Source organism: Dendrobates tinctorius, unplaced genomic scaffold, assembly GCF_039654945.1.
Source record: "Dendrobates tinctorius isolate UK_male_01 unplaced genomic scaffold, ASM3965494v1 ptg000058l, whole genome shotgun sequence".
NCBI classification, from domain to species: Eukaryota; Metazoa; Chordata; class Amphibia; order Anura; family Dendrobatidae; genus Dendrobates; species Dendrobates tinctorius.
Window position 1 is genome coordinate 22,310,504 of NW_027361726.1, and position 22,281 is coordinate 22,332,784.

The window sequence follows — 22,281 nt, forward strand, 5'->3', positions numbered from 1 at the left end:
GTAAGAAATGAGGTGGCTGAAAAGAGAAAAAAAGACCTGCGTTAATAATACCAAAATGGCGTAACAGCTACATAACTAGTTATAATCTCAGCGTCTGCACAATAGGCAACGACACAACAAAGGGTCAGATTAGTTTCCACTTTTTTACAGTACATGCTTTTGCTCGCAATGGGTCCCCACAATCGCCATTTCACATGAATGGAACAAATAATTTCCTTTTTGTATCCTTTCATTGTTCGTATCTGCCACTGACGAGAAGCTGAATTATTTCAGAACAGTCTTGTAACTAGAGATGGGTCTGTGCGTGAATGTGACATTAAGAACAGAACTCCTATGGAGCCAGACAATGACCCTAACCACATGGAGTAATGTGCGTCCATACTGCCTCGTATTATGGCGTTGACTTTCCTTGAACATATTTATCTACAATAACACAATAAGTCTTGCACAATAATCCTGGGGCCTATAAACTGGAAGAAAAAACCCCAGTAAACATTATAGACCTGTAAATCGGTGGACGGAATCAACTCCTGTCCTGGAACGTGTCAAGTCTCCGGGGTTGGTGCTGTGGTGTCCCTGCGCTTGCATCTCACTAGCACCTGCATTGTATACAGGCAGTACATTGGTGATTATGTAATCAGTATGACTTGTGCCATAGCAACGGGTGGTAGAATTATTGCAAATGCAACAGGGACCCTACACGCCACATGCTACATCAGCGCCCAGTAGTGCAAGTAGATTTCAGGACTATGTATAGCAGTGGCCCCCAACATTTCTGACCTTGAGAACCACATCCAGCGCTCTCCCCCTCACAGTAGGGGCAACCAAAGACCCCATTACGGGTATACATGAGATCCAAAGCTTTTCCACATAAATCATGCCAAAGTAGTATATCAAGATCGAGGGGTTCCCACAATACCCCCATTCCTAAAACACTGTCACATCCATCTCCAAGCACCTCCTCTGACATGTAGCATCATCCAGTCTCAATCTTGCCATACTTAAATTATCTCTAAACCCCTAACACCAGTATATGTGCATCCAGAGCTGCTGTTCTGTACAGGCTACTCACAAAATTCACCATATTGAGATGTTTGCTAGACCTGGACCTAACGCACCAAGCTGGCAGACAGCCGCAAGCCACAATTCATGGGACCGCAAGCCACATGTGGCTCCCGAGCTTCAGGTTGGCGATCGTTGACATGTAATTTTTGACCCCATGGTTCTTGAACACAACTCCACGTCATCTAATAAATCACAGACACCAATACGGACATTACTACAACGCATGTTGGCACAGGGACTGCCAGCTGGTATGCAGCTCTGAGTCTAAACCAAGTTGGGAACAAATAGTACCACTACAATCTTGCCTGGCACTACCATCCCCTCCTCCTCTGTCCTTGACAGCCACTCCCCCAGGTGAGAGCAGCTCCCTTTTCTTCTGCTACCATTTGGGGACTGGCAGTGCCTCCAGAATATGCCAGCCGTCAGCCCTCTCCGCCTGCTTCTGCTGTGTGAGGATTATTCTACATCTACGACTCCCCCAGGTCATTGAGAGCTGCCATCACCTCAACCCCAGGTTATACCAGATGTCAGGATAAATCTGTGGGATTCTCCTCTACTACAGGTACTAGCCACGTGCCAGGCTCTCCGGCCAATGTGGTGTGGTCGTCCTGCAGCACTAATATGTTTCTATAATGTGTTTTATATGTGTGCCTGTCTTGTCATTGCTTCTCTGATTCTCTGTCCATGAGACACATGTGTTTAGGTCTCCACATATTTGCTGTTATGTGCGTCTACATGTGAGAACATATGGTGAGAATTTACCCTGAGCGGAATTATTTTTTAAGTGAGTCCAGCTCTGGATGCACTGCTGTTATTTAAGCTAAATTTACACATTGTCTGATAAATTTATTGCCTCTTTACACCTAGCACTTCTGTCTGTAACTATTTTTACACTTTTTTTTTTTTTTTTTTTAATAACACCCCCTAGTTTGAGTTTGTGACTTTTTTTGCAACTTTTTTAAAAGTCGCTAATAACAAATATGACCTAAACCTTCTATACAAAGCTAATCACCCCCTGATTACACCCATTTTTTTTTTACAAGTGACATGAAAGGCATAAAATAGCAAATAAAAGTTGTACATTTTTGCGTAAAACAGCGTGGGACAAAACCTGGTGAAAAATCCTTAATAAATCAACCACCATTACCCTATATGTATGTACAAGTATGGTATTATATGTGTGTGTATATGCAGGTCTTTACATGCCTGTGGATGCCTCCATGTATCCTGTGTATGAACAACAGATGTATGGGAGTGTGTAAAAACATTCTTTTATGTATGTACATTTCCATGTAGTCATGTGTGTGTATATCCATATAATGGCAGCTGGGGGAACACAAGCAGAGCAGGTGAAGTTACAGGAGAGTATACGGAGGAGCACAGCGGCGCAGGGAGTCAGCAAAGACTGTACCCAAACTTCTCATTTATACAGTGCATTCTGCTGGACGTATGCCTCTGAATGGCGAAACAAACCTGCATTCAGAAGTAATTGGCAGCGCATCCCTCAATTTAAATGGTTAAGATGTAGTGTAAAAAAAAAATGTTCTTTTGACTACATCTTGTCCGGTTTATGTTGTGTGTACAGCAGCACATTTCCGTATGTCTGAATTGTATGCATTTCACTGTTTGTCATGGCACAAGTTTGATTATGTTTTTACCACACTTGTCTGCAGATTGACAAATGTGAACCTGGCCTCAGGCTGTGATATATGTGAATGCACTCTGTATTATTATACTTAGTGAGATGTGAGCCCTGAGATTGATTGCATTATTTCTCACTATCATCCTGGCACCAGCGCCCACTGCTGTGCTGTCATGTTGGAGGGGAACCTGTCCCTAGTTTGCAAGGGTAGTATTCTGCCTTACACCACAGAGGAAGAATGAGGATTTATGTCCCAGCTAATTTGTGTCTAATGCCATAATGAATCCAGGTAACCTTTTGGAAGAAATGCATCTGGAGGACTGTACAGACTAATAGGTGCAGGCAGTCAAGATGTGACCGATATGGAGAAATAGGGACAATTATACTTTGTAGTGCAGCAGTAGCACACTTATGCAGTGAAGAGGCAGTGACCCACAAAGTTCCAACACAAAGTCCCTTAATGCGTTACTTTACGGCATTAAATATTCACTTCACACAAGTGCATATCATTAGTGTTCAGTTTACACCAGTTAATAGCATTATACAGTACACGGCATCCTTTAAATCACAGTCACTAAACACTCCGGACTTCCCTTTGTCCAGTTTCCATGGGCAACTGCAGCGCCGTGTCAATGTCTCTTACAGCCTCCTTTAGTTTGTAGTCACTACACATGCTAATCCACCTCTGACCAGTTGCCGCGGGTGACCGCACCTCTGTGTTATTGTCTCTTTACTCACGCACACAACCATACACAGTACTTTATATCCTCCGGATCGCAGCCGGGCACCATATCCACCTGTTTGCAGCTGTTACAAATGCCAGTCCTCCTTCAGGCACAGAAACTGTCTACCTCTGGGTACAAGACATCAACATCCGAGACCAGTCACTGTGGACGGCAGCACCACAGTGTACGCTGTGGGTGCCAGGCCTATTGGCTCTGCTCTGTCCTGTATTGCCTCACACAGGCTGTGCTCTGCAACACCAACTCACTCTGGCCCTGATACTGAAATTACACCTGACACACCCATACCCTTTCCTGCAGGGCTTTTAACAAAAGAACCTGGCCTTTAGCCACATGGAAAACCTGGGCCTGAAGTGAAACGGACTGCACGACTATCATCCTGCAGTCTGTCTCACAGCACCCCCAGAGCAGGTTTTCGCTACCTCTGCCTTGGACACTAGCATGTCCAAGGCTAACACTTGTTTTTATTATTTTTAGTCTGCATTGCAGTCACAGCTACGCCCGTAACTGCCATGCGCTCCTATGGCATCCATATATATCCTGGGGAGAACACAGTGACCCTACATCAGTCACTGCTTCACCACTGCAATAACAGCTATACCTGCAACTGTAATGCCCCCTCATTGCTTCAATACGCCTCCATGCGCATCCTGGGGAGAACAAACAGCGACCCTTACCTGTGACATGGGTAGCTGCCTCACAACTTCTATTACCTGACTAACCCCTGATATCCCCAATCTAGACTCATCCACATTTGATGAGATCCAAGCATCCTTATTTTTTTTCTCTGAGCTCTATCTACTCACTTATCACATCTGACAACTGACAACCATGTAAAGAAAAGAAATGCAACTACTGGCTACAATGATAACTAAGAGGAGCGCACTATATACATGCACACAGTTCCCATTGAACTCAGTAATGAATTTGACAGCAGCGATCTCGGTGGTTAAATGAGGCAGACAAATAGTTAATATATACATTTCCTGGTAGATGGCTGCGCTGACTTTGGTCTTGATAAAAAAAAAACTGGGCCTACACCAGCAAATGACATGGCTCCCCAAACCATCACTGATTGTGGATACTTCACACTAGACCTTGAAAATCAAGGTCCCAGAGTCTGGAGGAAGAGTGGACATTCACACAATCCAAGCTGCTTGAGGTCTAGTGTGAAGTTTCCACAATCAGTGATGGTTTGGGGAGCCATGTCACCTGCTGGTGTAGGTCCACTGTGTTTTATCAAGACCAAAGCCAGTGCAGCCATCTACCAGGAAATTTTAGAGCACTTCATGCTTCCCTCTGCCGACAAGCTTTTTGGAGATGGAAATTTCATTCTCCAGCAGGACTTGGCTCCTGTCCACACTGCCAAAAGTACCAATACCTGGTTTACAAACAACAGTATCACTGTGCTTGAGTGGCAGCAAAGTTGCCTGATCTTAACCCCATAGAGAATCTATGGAGTATTGTCAAGAGGAAGATGAGAGACACCAGACCCAACAATGCAGACGAGCTGAAGGCTGCTATCAAAGCAGCCTGGGCTTCCATAACACCTCAGCAGTGCCACTGGCTGATCGTCTCCATGCCACGCCGCATTGATGCAGAAGGAGCCCTGACCAAGTATTAAGTGTATTTACTGAACATACATTTCAGTAGGCCAACATTTCTGATTTTAAAATAATTTTTCAAGCTGGTGTTATAAAGTATTCTACTTTACTGAGATAATGACATTTGGTCTTTCATTGGCTGTAAGCCATAATCATCAACATTAACCGAAATAAACATGTGAAATAGATCACTCTGTCTGTAATGACTATCTAATATATGAGTGTCACTTTTTGAATTGAAGAACTGAAATAAATTAACTTTTTGATGATATTCTAATTTTGTGAGATGCACCTGTAGCAACACCCATCATCCAGAACATTAATACCACTGACGTAAGCAGTAACTACCCGGTTTTCACAAAATAAGACAGGGTCTTACATTGATTTTTGTTCCAAAGGATGCATTAGCGTGTACTTTCAGGGTATGTATTATTTTGCCATATTTTCTGTTCATCTGTTTACATACCGTACTGTACTATAGTCAATGGTGGCTAGACCCTTCACCAAGAAAAGCAGACACCCCCAAAAGAATCACACTCAAAAGACCCCACAAGACCCAAAACCATAAGGTTGGCAAGTGATAGGCTCCCACACACAGATGGGGTAGTCTTGCTGGCGACTCTTTTGTCACAGGTGCGTTACGTGCTGTCAGGTCCCTTGGTGTTCCAGCTGCACTCCTTCGTGTTCCACTGCAGCCAAATGTAGCGGTTGGCTTCCCCTGTAACAGGAAGCAGCCACAACGCTCTAATACAATGGGCTCTGCAGTGAAGTGATGCTAGCAGGACTACCCGATCTGTGTGGGAGATCCCGGCTCTAACCAACCCTAAGGCCATGTGCACACGATGCAGATTTGCAGCGTTTCCGCAGCGGATTTTACCGCGCAGAAACGTTGCATATCCGCATTGTGATGTACAGTACCTTTAAAATGAATGGAAAAAAAAAAACGCTGTGCAGACGCTGCGGATTTTTCCGCGCGGTTTTCCTGCGGTACAAAATCCGCAGCATGTTACTTCTTTTGTGCGGTTTTCTATCTCCCCTGTCTCCAAATCCGCAGGGGGAAAACCGCAATGGAAAACCGCACAAAAACCGCATGAAAACCGCGTGAAAAATGGAAGAAATCCGCAGGAAAAATGCAGGTCATTTGACCTGCGGTTTTCTTCCATTCTGCACGGAAAAATCCGCAGGGCTCAAAACTCCGCCTGCACTCAGCCTTATTGTTTTGAGTCTCATGGGGTCTTTTGAGAATAATGCTTTTGGGGGTGCCTGCTTTCCTTGGTAAAATGTCTATCTGTCCTGCTGCATTCTGCTGCCAATTGATTTGACTTTTTAACTTGTACTGTATATAGCTGCCTGGAACCTGTACAAGCTGACTTTTTATGAGCTGTAATTAGTGCTTATTGTTGGACTAGGGCATATATTTTGAGATCCTTAAAAATCTTGAAAAATCATGTTTATTTTCAGGGTAGGTCTTATTTTACCGGAAAACATTAGCACAGTTTATCTGGTAATAAGGATGCTTCTCAATATATTAGGGTGCAAATGAACAGTCAGTTCTTGAAAAGAAACAAATAGGCAGATGCGAGTATCAGAGCAGCTCTAGTAAGTGATAAATAGTGATGGCATCTCCAAAAAAGCAGCGGTTCATGTGAGGTGCCCCCAAGAAAGCGACAGGAATTTTGGAGTATTTCTGTAATGCGGTATTTCTTGTGGGGTCTCCTAAACATACAACGGGTCCCAGTGGGATGTCCCCAATTTATGGTGTGTCTTGTGCAGTGTTAATATAAGAAGGGGCCAGGACGGTAGTCGTGGCCGAGGACACCAAGGCCTTGGTGTCCTGGCCTCTTCCCACAGGAAAACTGTCAGCTTCTACTGGCGTACCTGTTTGTGGTCCTAGTTCACCATCAGGGATTCCACAGCGGTGTTGCACAGCTCCTGTACACTTGGTTTCAGTGCATAGGGTTGAAAGAATGGACACAGATACCGGTTCAGATGCCAAATGAACGATTTTACTTTTCTCTTCAACGGTCCCGAGCACATCAGTAACATTACAGTTCACACAGCATTCCTCCTGCACTTTCCCTTTCCTGTTTTCTTTGTCCTCACGCACATTACGGGGTAATAGCGCCCTAGGCTGTACCACAGCATCACTCCTGTAGGACCTCAAGACAAAGGGGGTCCCGTTCATCCGTTTCGCCCCGGACTTACAAGCTTCAGCCCTATTTAAGATCTGCCACATTGTGAATATTCTGCGCCCTGCACGACTCTTGGACCACGTAGTTCTCTCCTTTCCTTGCTGCTGTAAAACACTGTAACTCCCGGGGTGCTTAGGTCTCATTCAGCACCCGTCTGACTGTGTCCGTGTACTTCTCTTCCAACAGAATGTTTAGTAGCTGCTATTCTAACCTATTCCTATCTCCTAAACTTAACTCATAGCAGCTCCTCCTACAGTTAACCCTATATGAACTTCCTATCAGCTATACCTAATAAGGCACACTAGTATACCCCCATCTAGGGGCCCACTACAGAACTACACTTACCCATATCTAGGAACTATATACTAATATAGCCCCCTCTAATGACCCCAAAGGATGCACCAGCTTATCCTAATCTATACATGATATGCACAACATTATAGAACATAGTATATTACAATATATTACAGTCTCGACAACATGTTAACACATACATGTCGTGGCAGTACCAATAAGGCGGGCGGTAATACACATATTCGTGTAGCAGTACCGCTAGTGTTGTTCACATCAAATAACATATATACATAGAACTTCTTAAAGGGGTGATCTTAAAGGGAACATCTTGCTTCATTCCCCTACATTAGCAGCATAGGATGGGTCTGGTAGGGTGTCCCAGGCATACAGTGGGTCTTGTGGGGTGTTCCCAGTATATGGCGGGTCTCATGGGGTTTCACCAAGTTATGGTGAGTTTTGTGTGGTGTTCACTATATGCAGAGTATTGGGCTGTGAAAAGCCAAAGATCAGACAAAGTACCCATGCTGACCCCAGTCTGCCACAGGTAGCATGCTGTCATCAAAGCTGGAGCACAGAAAGATGGAAGAAGGTGGACTGGCCTCAAGAATCACATTTATCATCAGCCAGTTTGTGCACATCACTTATCTGGAGAAGAGATGGCACCAGGGTGGGAAGACACAAGCTGGTGGAGACAGAGTGAAGGGGGAATGTCCTGAAATGTGTTGTCCTGTCATCATCTGAATGTGGCATGTGCTGCCTACTGAATCTTTGTACAGTCCACCTTTCATGGCAGCGCCCCTTTCATCAGGATAATGGTTGGGCAATAAAGTTGAGCAAAAAGGTTTGTAGAGCCCTGGTCCAGCAGCCATGTGAAGAGTCTCCAGTCCCAGTATAATGACCAGAGGTCCGAATAAGATCCAGTGGGTCACAAACCGAGACTGAGGCAGAAATCTCAAAAGAGTCTTTACTCAAACAGCAGATAAAGTAGAACTTAGTATGTGGAAGAAACAGATTGAATACCCTTATACACTACACTCAGCCGGAGCTGAAACCACTATGCCAATCCAAGGTTTCCTGAAGAGTGTATTACACTGGGATTTGAAATAAATTTACTTATCAGAATGGTCAATTCAGGTTCTCCGAGAACAGGTGTAAATCTAATGTAGTGATATCAAGGGACCCCCTGGAATGGCACACTGAGTATAACCTATACAAACCTACAATAACAATACATATAAATATAATACAAAGGTCCTTAAGTGCTTCAACTAGGGATACCCAGGTATCTATGACTATGGTACCTTTAACCTGAGGTGAGTCTCCTCTCAGGCATATAGATTGCATCGGCTGCAGCCAGTCCCAAATCTTCGGGGCCAATCAGTTGCAGCAACACAAGGTTCCTCGTCTTGTCGGCCGATGCCGAGCCCAAACACCGGGGACTTAGTTATAATCTTTTGAAAGGGTTAAAAAAAACCACACACACAAAAAGTCTTTTAATGAAATAAAACACAACATGGTTTTCATATTTTTGTTGTATACTCCCTGTCTGACGCAGTCCAATTAATAACGAGTGTCCCACGACGATCTCCCCTATAGAACAGTGACATCAGGTGATGTCACTGCTCTATAGGGCCTCCCAGTGATGAACTGACAGGAGACAATGCCTCCTGCAGTCCATCACTGAGGTTACCTGAGTTCAGGCTCTCACTTTACAGCAACGCTGCGTGAGAATTAGGGTTAGGGTTACAGGACCTCTTTCTCGGCGGAGGATTACCTCCGCCTGTCATTTCATTGCTGGAGCCCTGGAGGGTGAAGTTTGTGTGACTGAGGGTCTGTGTTACCCAGGTGACGACCATGTCAGTACCAGATAATGACACCACTTTCATCCTCGGGACGCAATTGTCGAGGACGACAATGGGCAAAGGAAGGAGGAATGTGGGGAGGTTGAGCTGGGTACGGTTCTGTCTGTGATAGGAGACAGACAGTTTGACAGCAGGTGTCATGTGGCAGTCTGCCCATCAGAGGTCACTGGAGAGCGCGGATGGCAGTGATTATGTAACTGTCAATTGAGTGTTACATAACTGCCAGAGGTCAAGGTGACTCTGATTGGGCAGAGGCGACTGTCAGGTGACAGAGGGTGGGGCTACCTGGTCTGTCTGAATAAATACTGAGGTAAGCTTCCAGAAGCTTCAGTCAGCCAGGGGAGCTCACAGGTTAGGAGAGTCTGTCACACAAAGGAGACCCCTCAGAGACTTTGGACAGTGGAAATGGTCACGGGGGTGACCCTATAGGACATTGGTCACAGGCAGAGACGGCCTTTGAGGACCTGGATTATTGGTGGGCTTTGTAAGTTGAAACGCCGTGGTGGATTGGCCTAGGACAGCCACGGCGGATAAAGCCACGAAGTACGCCTGATGGAGAAAGTGTACAAGTGAAGGTACCCGGGCCTGCCTGCAGGAGGATAACAGTGTGAAACATCTGTCGTGTTTTGTTCTGGTCGTCGTGAGGTCGGCCAATAAAAGCAATCCTGTTGAATATAATTCCTGCCTCTGTCTCGTGCCTGTCGACGTCAAGAAGCGGGTCACCCTCCATTCCTGTGAGTACAGCACACCTCCGCCGCCTACCAGCCACACCACCTAAATACCACAGCACGCTACCCTCCGCCCCAGCCTGCCACCGGTTTCTACATTTGGAGTAGTCAGCAGGATCCATCGCCGCCAATACAACATCTTCAGCGGCAGGCCTGCCACCAAGGAGCAAACGCCCCAAGCTGTGTGGGGTGAAGTACTGCTTTGTCTTGTTCCCTGTGGATTACAATTTGGAGAACTGGACTGTAGATTGCTGACTGTTAAAAAATGACTGTGGTGATTTGGGGCCCAAAGCAACAGGCACGGACACTGCTGTTTGTTCTGGATGGCTCGGGGCTTTATAGCATCCGCCCCTGGAGGGAGTGGTGTTCGTTGGAAGAGAACTGCACCCTCATGTTTCAAAATTTGGAAACCTGCCCAGGGAGTTTCCCTGTGGAGCTGTCGGGCCTGGAGGCCGGCCCTGCCGGACGGCGGGGTGAAGACTCATGGATAAGAATGGAGCAATGGGAAAGTCTGCAGGGAGCAGCGGTGGCTGTAAAGGTGAGCGTGCCCACGGTCCCGCCTGCAGCATTCCAGCCCAACCTGATTTCTACGCTCCCAGCATCGGACAGAGCACGGGGTCCCGACACTGGCCCTCAGCCTCCCCGCCTGACGCCTTGTGCTGTGATGCCGGCTGTTCCGGATGACGGTGTGTCCCCTGCCAGACTGACGGCCGCTGTATCAGCCACGCTCCCGGTCCCAACTGAAACCGGACTTACGGTTGCAATGTCTGCAATACCAGAGAGCGCGGCCGCTGCCTCATCTGTGGCCCCGCCCGTGGAGACCTTGGTTCCAGCTGTGGCCTCCCCTGCGGCCGCGCCAACGTCGCTGCCAAAGCCGGCTGCGGCCTATACGACACTGGAGCCTGTGGCCGCTTCTGCCTCGCCCATGACCTCGACCGCGGCCCGCCCACCGGACTCTGCGGCCTACACTGGACCCTCCGCTTGGGTGGCGGAGATAATTGCAAAGAAAAAGGCCAGAGAGCAGGAGGTATGGGCACTGCTACATAAGGAAGGAGAGGCCGCCATGACTACCCCTCAATCAAATGGGCGGCTTGTACATGCTAACACCGCTAAAGGCTACGGGTTCATCTGGGACCTCGCCACCGGCCACAAATACTACCTCAATGTGACCCCCATCAGACATGGACGGGCTCTGCGGGAGGGAGACCCGGTCTCCTATTACAACGAATACTGCCCATGCGGCTGCTATGCGGTAGCGGTCATCACCTACCCTGAGGGGTATGAGCCTCCACAGAAAGAGACAAGGACTCCTGGGTCTCGGGCATCAGGGACACTCGAGGCCCAGAATATTTCAAGCATCCCAGGGACTTCACGGTTGTGGAGTTCCCTGCTAATTGGCAAAACATCGGCTTCCAGGAGGTGGCCCGGAGTATCCTACTAAATGGACTGCCGGGGACTGTCGTGCGCCGTTGCACGACCTGGGGACAGTTCGAAGTCCTCAATTGGGTAATAAGTGCCCATTTTTGGTGTAGCGGGGATGCATACGGGGGGAGTGCTCTCCTCAAAGGAAGGGGGAGCACTAGTGTCCTTGTTTGTTAAAAATTTAAAGATGTTATGCTTTATTTAAAAAAAAAAATGCTTTGCATAATGATACTGGTAGATATAGGTAACAAAACTAGTGAGTAATTTAAGCATAGTATGGTACTTAATGTAGAATGTTGCAAAGAGGGTAAATGCTGTACCCATCAAAAAGTAATGTATGTCGAAGCTATGTGTAATACGTGTAGTGAGTTAGAAATGTTATTTGAAAAATGAAAATGTGTATTCAGCAGGTCCCAGGTACGTGAAATATGCCGACCCTGACAATGTTAAGCTGAAAGGATGACAGGACAGAGAGAAGACAAAATGGACTGGGTGCCTGAGTAAGAGAAGTCTGTGTGACAAGAGGTTCTGTGTGACCAAGAGTTGTGTGACACAGGAGTTTGTGTGACTGAGGGTCTGTGTGACAGAGAGGTATGTGTTACCCAGGTGACGACCATGTCAGTACCAGATACTGACACCACTTTCATCCTCGGGACGCAATTGTCGAGGACGACAATGGGCAAAAGAAGGGGGAATGTGGGGAGGTTGAGCTGGGTACGGTTCTGTCAGTGATAGGAGACAGACAGTTTGACAGCAGGTGTCATGTGGCAGTCTGCCCATCAGAGGTCACTGGAGAGCGCCGATGGCAGTGATTATGTAACTGTCAATTGAGTGTTACATAAATGCCAGAGGTCAAGGTGACTCTGATTGGGCAGAGGAGACTGTCAGGTGACAGAGGGTGGGGCTACCTGGTCTGTTTGAATAAATACTGAGGTAAGCTTCCAGAAGCTTTAGTCAGCCAGGGGAGCTCACAGGTTAGGAGAGTCTGTCACACAAAGGAGACCCCTCAGAGACTTTGGACAGTGGAAATGGTCACGGGGGTGACCCTATAGGACATTGGTCACAGGCAGAGACGGCCTGTGAGGACCTGGATTATTGGTGGACTTTGTAAGTTGAAACGCCGTGGTGGATTGGCCTAGGGCAGCCACAGCGGATAAAGCCACGAAGTACGCCTGATGGAGAAAGTGTACAAGTGAAGGTACCCGGGCCTGCCTGCAGGAGGATAACAGTGTGAAACATCTGTCGTGTTTTGTTCTGGTCATCGTGAGGGCGGCCAATAAAAGCAAACCTGTTGAATACAATTCCTGCTTCTGTCTCGTGCCTGTCGACGTCAAGAAGCGGGTCACCCCCCATTCTTGTGAGTACAGCACACCTCCGCCGCCTACTAGCCACACCACCTAAATACCACAGCACGCTACCCTCCGCCCCAGCCTGCCACCGGTTTCTACAGGACGATGTCTGCACACCCCTCCCCCCGCACAGCCATGGCAGACCCCCGCACACACACACACACATAGGTCCATACACGCACACAGTCACCAAGAAACGCACAGAATTTTCAGATAACACAGGAAAGACAACCATTTATTCTGAGATCAGGTCCAGTGAAATCACACATGTAAGGGGTTGATTTTCTGATGTCCCTCTAGTGTTGTGGGTTTGGTCTGAGTGGCAATGGGCAGGGATTGCCACCATGTTGGATGCCAATATATATTTACACAGTCAAAGAACAATAATATTTGTTCAGAGATTTAGATATGAAAGGAATATGATCACTACGTCTCTATAATACAAGGAAATGGAAGCTGCCGGCAATCACCAGATGACGCCGGAAATTATAAATTGCCACTATAGTGGTGCAATATAAATACCAGGATTACACGGCGGTGTGAACCGCAGTGACCTGGAGGTCAATAATCGGTGCTACTGACATCCTCTCTCAGTCAACAATTGAGGGTCGGGAGAATGGCACAAGATGTTTGCCCCATGATCACAGGGGGTGTACATACTTCTGCAGGTGGTGCTCAGAGCTCAGGATATACTGTACATTGGATACATTTGCTGGCGTGTTCTGTTTATACAATGTATTGACATGTACGTGCCTGGGCAGCTCACCAGCAGATCACTGGTTTCCTGTAGGACTTGTGCGTTTACCACTGGAGCTGGGACATCTGTGGCATCTTTATACGTCGCCTGTGGATGCAGCAGACGGCAGAGATGTGACACGTGGGGAATCCAATGTAAATGGCGCAATTACAGAATAGCTGACCCGATCACGTGTGCAGAACCGCCAGACACAGGACGTATCTGGAGGAATAGGATTTTTTTTAAACTCTGCATTGCTCAGTTTTTCTTCCTGAAAATGTCATGAATTTAGTGATAACTGGGCGTTACTATTTCCCTTTACTAAGGGACACACCCAAAGATGTAACACACAACTTTTAATTTATTCATAGGATTTCAAGGAAAAATATCAGAGGAGCAGCATAATGCATAAGTTATGAAGATGGTCACCCAGCTAGTCTTTTTTTGTCCCCCCCACCACCACCATTCCTAAATAACCACAAAAACAATATTTTATGACAAAAAAAACATGTTGTGGCTTTTTATTTAACAACTGTCATGCATCATACACGAAGCCTGGCCGAATCGCGGCACGACACTCAATGCGCTGGGGCTCTCCTACCCCAAGTTTTGACTTGGGTGCCATCTGCCAGAGCTGGACCTCCAGGGCCGCCAGTATTCATCAGCCCAATCTGTCACAAGGTAGGTCTCCTATTCGCTACTCCACCTCCATGGTAATAAGCCATAGTTTCCCACCATTATAACATTTCGCCTACGTTAACCTGTCTGTACCTCTCCTCATCACTGATATCTCCCCAGGCAGCTCCTGATACATTTGACCAAATTACACTGCGCAACAAATTTCAGGGAAGTTCTTGTCCCCTGAGAAAATGTTATTGTATCGTATAGATTTTGATATGCTGAACACCAATATGTGCTCCAAAAGTCTGTATCACGTGAGATTTTTAACCCCTTCATGACTGGAGCTTTTTTCGATTTTTTTTTTTTTTTCTTTTTCGTTTTTCCCTCCCCTTCTTTCCAGAGCCATAACTTTTTTATTTTTCCATCAATATGGCCGTGTGAGGGCTTAATTTTTGCAGGACGAGCTGACGTTTTTAGTGATACCATATTTGTGCAAATATGTTCTTTTGATTGCCCGTTATTGCATTTTAATGCAATGTTGCGGTGACCAAAAAAAGTAATTCTGGCGTTTTGATTTTTTTTATCGCTACGCCGTTTAGCGATGAGGTTAATTTTTTTTTTTATTGATAGATTGGGCGATTCTGAATGCGGCGATACCACATATGTGTAGGTTTGATTTTTTTATTGTTTTATTTTGATTGGGGCGAAAAGGGGGTGATTTGAACTTTTATGTTTTTATTATATTTTTAAACACTTTTTTTTTTTTTACTTTTGGCATGCTTCAATAGCCTCCATAGGAGGCTAGAAGCTGCCATAGCGCGATCACCTCTGCTACATAGAGGTGATGCTCAGATCACCTCTATGCAGCAGAATTACAGGCTTGCTTTGAGGTATCTAGGAGACCTCTGGCTTGTTTCGGCAATGCAGCGATGACCCCCAATAACGTGTCAGTGGTCGTCGCTGTGCATATTTCTGGACCGGCGTCCGGAAGTGCATTTAAATGCCCGCTGTCAGAGTTTGACAGCGGCATTTAACGACTTAATAGGTGCGGGTGGATCGTGATTCCACTCGCGCCTGTTGCAGGTACATGTGAGCTGTTAAAAACAGCTGACATGTTGCAGCTTTGAGGTGGGCTCACCGCCGGAGCCCACCTCAAAGCAGAGGATACTGCAGGGGTGGGTTATTGTTTTTCTGCCAAGGGCCATTTGGATATTTATACCATCCTTCGGGGGCCGTACAAACTCCGCCCACAAAGTACATCCTGACTCTGGCACTGGTGTCAGGATGTAATCTTTCATTGCATGCCCTTCAGTGTTCAGTAGTGAACACTGCATGTGTGTGCTCACTGAGGAAGAAGAAATTAATGAACTGGTGGCAATCAAAATATAACTCCCTGCCAAAGTACTGTGGTCCCTGCGAATCTGCCCGGGGGCCGATTTAAAGGTCATCGAGGGCCAAAAATGGCCCAGGGGCCTGGAGTTCCCCACTCCTGGATACTGCCAGCCCACGTACTATTCCGTCAGCTGGCGGTAAGGGGTTAAGAAACAACAGCTTATAGTCTACATTATGACGTCCGAGACACTACATACATGTGCATCAATGTCAGTAGCAAAAGCAATTGTTCAAAAATGTTTTGCAGATGACTTTCGTTTATAATCCGTGTCAGATGCTTCTCAAATAAGATTCCAGCAGTAGTCAGCTAGCATTGATGTACTCCACTTTCCCTGGTACCTTTTCTCCATCAGTGCAATGTCTTGGTGAAATCTTTCACCGTGATCATCGCTAACGGCACCAAGATTGGCTGGAAAAAATTCCAAGTGAGAATGTAGAAAATACATTTTTAGTGACATATTGCATTTCATCAAATGATATGCTGTGAGCATGTTGTCCACGAGTTGTTCAAAGTTCGGTGCCCTGCTGCTGACAATGAAGTTCAAGGTCATATCTTTAAAGGCTCTCCATGCCACTTGTTCAGCACCTTGCAAAAGACCATCAAAGCTACTGTCATTCATTATATCTCTGATCTGTGGGCCAATAAAAATACCTTCTTTAATCTTTGCATCACTTATTCTTGGAAATTTCTGTCGCAAGTAAGAAAAGGCTTCCGATTCTTTGTTCATTGCTTTGACAAAATTCTTCATAAGCCCAAGTTTAATATGCAAAGGAAAGAGAAATATCTTTGCTGGATCAACGAGAGGATTATGTTTAACATTCTTTTGTCCAGCAAACAGGTTTTCGTGGAGTGGCCAGTCCTTTCTGAAATAGCACATTTCTCATGCGCGACTGTCCCACTCACAAATAAAACAATACTTGGTATATCAAAGCTGCAGTCCAAGAAGAAGTGCAACAACTTTTAGATCACCACATATGTTCCAGTTATAATTTCTATAATTAATGTGGGTCAACAGTAACTCCATATTCTCATGTTTCTTTCATGTGTACAGCATGTTCAATAGGTATAGAAGGATAGATGTTTCCGTTGTGTTGTAAAACAGCCTTCAGACTTAAAACTGACGAGTCAATGAACAGTCGCCATTCCTTCAGGTCATGTTCGCATCCAAGAGCACCAAACAAAGTCAAGACGTCGATGCAAAAGGTTAAACTGTCGACATGGTTGAAAAATTAATTAAGGTCTTCTTGACTGCGAAAAACAGAAATTCTTGTTCCTGGTAATAAGAGATTCCGTTCTTGTAGTCTTGATCCCAATATTTCTGCCTGCCTCTTTGACAATTTCATTTGTAAGGCAGAAGTAGCAATCTGTTACATGATCTCTCTGCTCTCTCCATATCATTGGGACAGCGAACGGCATTGAAGGTAGTGATCCATTCAGCCATGCTCTAAGTATGTCAGTATTGTCTTTTGATTCCTCCCCTGCCCAGGAGATGTGGTGTGCTCCGTACACTGTCAGTCGAATGATTGACTGTGCCTGCACGGAATTCGCATAATAAGTGCTTGCATATGTGTAGATCAGCGATTTATGTTATTTCAGTGGAAAATTCAGAATATACTGTTTCAGAAAAAGTTCATATATGAGTTTTAGAATTATAACAGAATATTATAATGTTTCGTATCATTTCTCAAAAAAATTACATGATAGGAAAAATCTGAAGTCATTGCTGAAATCAGCATGACAAAATCTATCAGGAACTCTCAAAATTGCCCGAGGGACAAAACCTTTGCAACACAGTGTTAGTGGAATAAAATTGTATTTCTGACCACACACCACTACTATGTCAACCTCCGCCCCATCTAGTCTGTGCTGTGATGCTTTACAAAGAGTCGTAAAACTTTTCATCAACCAAAATACAGACACCCAGGACATTAGGATATCAAAGAACCCGGCTTGGAAGCAGCGGTCGCACCCTTTGTTATGATGCTGCGCAGCGTCTGCAATTTATGGATTCAGGACACAATTAATATAGTCCCTTTGGAAACAAAATGCAACAAAATGATGGTCACTGAATGAATAGCAATTCCTGAAAGCTACGAATACAAAGGTAGATTTTGGTCCATAATGGGCACTGATCAAAAATGTAATAAAATGATTGTCGTTGGTTTACAGACTTTATACCTGGGGCCCTGCATGTTGTATGGGACATATGATTGTTAATATAGCCATTCTGTCGCCATACAGAATACAAACGGCAGCATGTTCCACTTTACATGATGTGCAGCCGACGTTGGCATTTTACTATTTCTTAAGAATATTGATTGCTGCAAAGGGTCCTAAAATATATTAGAATAGCATCCTGTCAGGAGGCTTTTTTTTTTTTTTTAGTAATTTTCTCAAACGGTATCAGACACTGGCCAAATAATTGTTTGGACAACAGTTCTCTCTCTTGACCCTGCCAAAATGTATGTGCATGTTCAGTTCCTCTGATCGTCTATGCATCTTGAATAGGACGAGTTCCCATTGATGTATATGTGGTCCGTCTGTTGTTTCTTTTTATATTGAAGAGAAAGTCCTGCATCCAGGACTCCTTCTAGAATATTCCATTTAGAGAAACAGTTCTCAAGTGCAAAACTGATCCTAGGCATTGCAAATGGAAGCAGAGGGGCCCCACTGATTATTATGGAACTGTTTGAGTTCTGCTTTGTGTCAGTAATTAGAACTTTTTCTTCCATTCTAGAAACTGACACCAAACGGACCACCATAATAATCATTGAGGCCCCTATGCTTTGGTTTCTCTGAACAGAATGTGCAAATGGAAATGTGAACGAGTCCTTAAAGGGAAGCCATGGTGATGATGAATTCTGTACTGCTCTCTTGCCTTACTATTTTTGCACCTGCTACTTTGGGAAAAAAAGCTTTTCTGATGGCAGAAGTCCACTATGGAAGTATAGGTTTTACCATAGGCAAACAATCACTTGCAGGCAGTTGGTATTGCTTGTCTTATGCCATGTGGGATCAGAGTCCCTCTTAACGCCATATCCCAGATTTGGGAGGGGGAATGGTGAGATCTGACGGGAAGGAGGTCACCTTACATCACACAGAGATGTACAAAGCCTGGGGGAGGAGGAGGATATGTCCCGTGTGAGGACAGCACAACAGTGCCATATTAACACAGATCTCACTCCAATTGCAGGGATGGACACTTCTCGTCAGCACTGGCGCTGGTGACGGACTCGTGTGACAGGGATACTGGTATGTTACATATTACAAGTTTTTTCTTACATTATACTGTATGGAATGTATCTGAATGCCAAATAGGTATAAAAACTTCACAAATTTTCCATTCTGTCACTATTACACGGAGTACCCGACTTCTATCGCCCCTCATTAGTGGTTATAGATTATACCATCGCCCTAGAGAAATACAGCGCCGACGGTGCAATTAGCAACTGCTTGTCCTACTATGGCGACTCTCGCACTTGGATTTAAGCTTGGGGTAAATACAGATTTTAATTACAATTAAACTAAAGAATTGACATTTCTAAATAATAAAAAGTACATGATGTTCAAAGAAATATAATGGTGTGTTATCTGTAAATCCACGCTGGATAATTAGGGCCGGGATTTACAAACCTGGCCCGAAGATGGATTCATAACTAATATCATGGATTGAAGGCTTGAAGGCCATTTATCCCTTTATATCCTATACCTCTGTTAACAATCAAAGCACAGAACCTTCTTACATACAATGTTTTCAGTTCTCATTTGTATAATCTCTGCTTGCGGCCAGTGACTACTGCTATCTCTTCTTTATATCTAGAGGTTGAAAATAGGTCCAGCTGAGGGTTTGTTATAAGCTTTCTAGCCCCGACAATTCCCAGCGCTAAGTAGCCTGTTCTGCAAGTGAGTTCACCTAAGGGGATCAGAAAAATCAGACAAGTGCTATCCATTGTTGTCACCATGTTGTCACCATGTCCAATGCAGGAGTTGTCTCAGATATTCGGATTGTGCTCAGCCATTCAAGTCTATGGGTCCGTGGAAAACATTGGTTTGCACTCGGATGACATCCAAGTGCAGTCTGATTTTCACGAACTGATAGAATAGAGGAGGTGGATAAACTTTCAATTAATCTCGATTAATCATTTGCATTTTTTTCTCTTTTCTTTTTCGTCCTGTTGGATTTTGCACCAGACTTCTCAAAATATAGGTCCACAATTGTTTGGTAAATTGGGTCAAATTCAAGCATGCTAATTTTTCTTTTTAACACTAGTGGTTTTTTAATACCTCCAGTGTAAAAAAAAGTCGACAATCCTTTCTATAAAGCCAGGGTCACACTTGCATAGCTCAGCTGCATAGAAATACATGGAGCCGCACACTCCGGTCCCGAGTGACGGTGGCAGTGCCGGGTATTGAGGCGAGAGACTCGCGCAAGGTTCTCACATTCCACTCGCAAGTGTGACCCTGGCCTAACCATTAATATGTTACGTGTTAGTCTTAAACTGTGCAAAGAAAAAAAAAATAGATTCCGTTCTCCACCAGGGGACTAGAGTAAGATAATGGTAAAAAATAAAAAATTTGCAACATTTTGAAACGTTGCAAATGATGAATTAGCTTTAAACATCTAGATAACAAAAACTGCGCCTATGATGCCAAATCCAAACCAAGTTAGGTTAACTTATAAAAATGCGCAAATGAAATAATGAATAATCTGCAAGAAAAAGTCATTTTAGAATAATTTTTACCCCAGAAGGAAAGATGCAAAAGAAAAAGATGAATCAGCCCCTAAATATTATTTTCTGTTGACTCCAATTCTTGTTTACAGCCAAAAAGATGCTGATTCTGAATCTGTCATGTTTATTCATCTAGTGAAGCAAGCGATATCTTCTAGTAAGTTGATGGCAACCGTGACAGAAAACTGACAGACCCCAGTATAGTCAATGGGATCTGTGGACTAACATTTGTGTCTCTCATTTGTTGGATTCATCTCCATCATAAGCTCAATCACAAATGGCCCCCAATACACTCCATTAACTAGAGTGGGCACTGTTGGTTTTCCACCATGGTTGCCATCATCCTACTACAAAATATCACGTGCTGTACTGTTTTGCTTTTTTCTGGTGGGATCCATCTGGCACCATTTGTGTCCAATATTTGTTGGGCACCATCTCCTGCATTAAATTCAGTTCTTCTTTTCTTAGGACAGACTAGAAAAGCTGAATTCTTGCTGGAGATGGATCTGACAAATGAGAGTTTTTCTGTGCTCAATATGCAGCGATTAGGGAAAGAGTTAACAGACCTACACGATGGGTGATAAATAAGGAAATCTCTCCAGGTCTGTCCACAGAGATCATATCATAGCAATTGAGGTCCCAAAGTCCCCTGCGTGCAGAGTAGTAGTACACACTTGAAGCTTCTGGGCAACAATACTAAGTCTCCAAATGGCCCCCATCCTTCACGGGCTACTATTACTTTTCGTTTTCTCTTATGGGCCATTGAGCCCTTTTAAGATTTTAAGACCCCTGTACCGACTATAGTTATACCACCAAGTATGTATGTATTTTCAAAGCGTCTATGGAAGCAGTGGTGCACATACGTGATGCCACCATTCCCGTGCTCACTGGAGGTCTCAGAGAACATACATTTATTACCTATTTAATAAAAAACTGGTGAGACTTTCATGCACTGCTGCCATTACTATGACAGTGAATGATATTTGTTGGTCAGTAGCGATTACGTTTTCACTTCTGATTTTCTGTAAGATCCGTGTTTCTCTTGCATCATTCTTCACTCTCATGCGATCAGTTATTTCCTTGAAAATGGGTATTTTTAGCTCTATAAGGTGGATTTCTCTGTAAATGGGGGGTTATCGGGGCCACTTATCACAGGTTTTGTTTTGGAATTTTGCTGATTTTTACAGCACAGAATTTCCATGGGGGGGAGGGGGGTGAAGTTTACTGAGATAAAGGTGTATATTTTGGCAGAGATTGTATTTAAGTATTAGATGACCATGTGCGAGGTCTGTAAAAGTTCCCGGGCTGATAAGGTCATATTGCATCAGAAGAAAAGACTATATAAAAAAAGACATACGGCAGAAAATCAGTATATAATGCAGTACAGTCCTCATCGTATACTATCCTCTCCTGTGTGATATTGTCTGCTGAGCTGTGTATCTAATCTCCTATCCTTTGTGATTCTGTCTGCTGAGCCGTGTATCTGATCCTATCCTGGGTGATACTGACTGCTGAGCCGTGTATCTAATCTTCTCCTGTGTGATACTGACTGCTGAGCCGTGTATCTGATCCTATCCTGGGTGATACTGACTGCTGAGCCGTGTATCTAATCCTGTCTTGTGTAATACTGTCTGCTGAGCCTTGTATCTAATCCTATCCTGTGTGATACTGTCTGCTGAGCCGTGTATCTAATCCTATCCTGTGTGATACTGTCTGCTGAGCCGTGTATCTAATCCTATCCTGTGTGATACTGTCTGCTGAGCCGTGTATCTAATCCTGTCTTGTGTGATACTGTCTGCTGAGCCGTGTATCTAATCCTGTCTTGTGTGATACTGTCTGCTGAGCCGTGTATCTAATCCTATCCTGTGTGATACTGTCTGCTGAGCCGTGTATCTAATCC

The 22,281-nt window shown here is 44.8% G+C and overlaps 1 protein-coding gene across 1 annotated transcript in view; it reads left to right on the plus strand.

Moving 5' to 3' along the window:
* The first annotated feature begins 1,446 nt into the window (after positions 1-1,446).
* TC2N (tandem C2 domains, nuclear) overlaps positions 1,447-22,281 on the plus strand; it is a 75,919-nt gene continuing 55,084 nt past the window's right edge. Inside the window, exons 1-2 of the mRNA XM_073578156.1 lie at positions 1,447-1,627; positions 18,845-18,903. The gene's annotated coding sequence lies outside the window, so the exon portion shown is untranslated. The remainder of the gene's footprint in view (positions 1,628-18,844; positions 18,904-22,281) is intronic.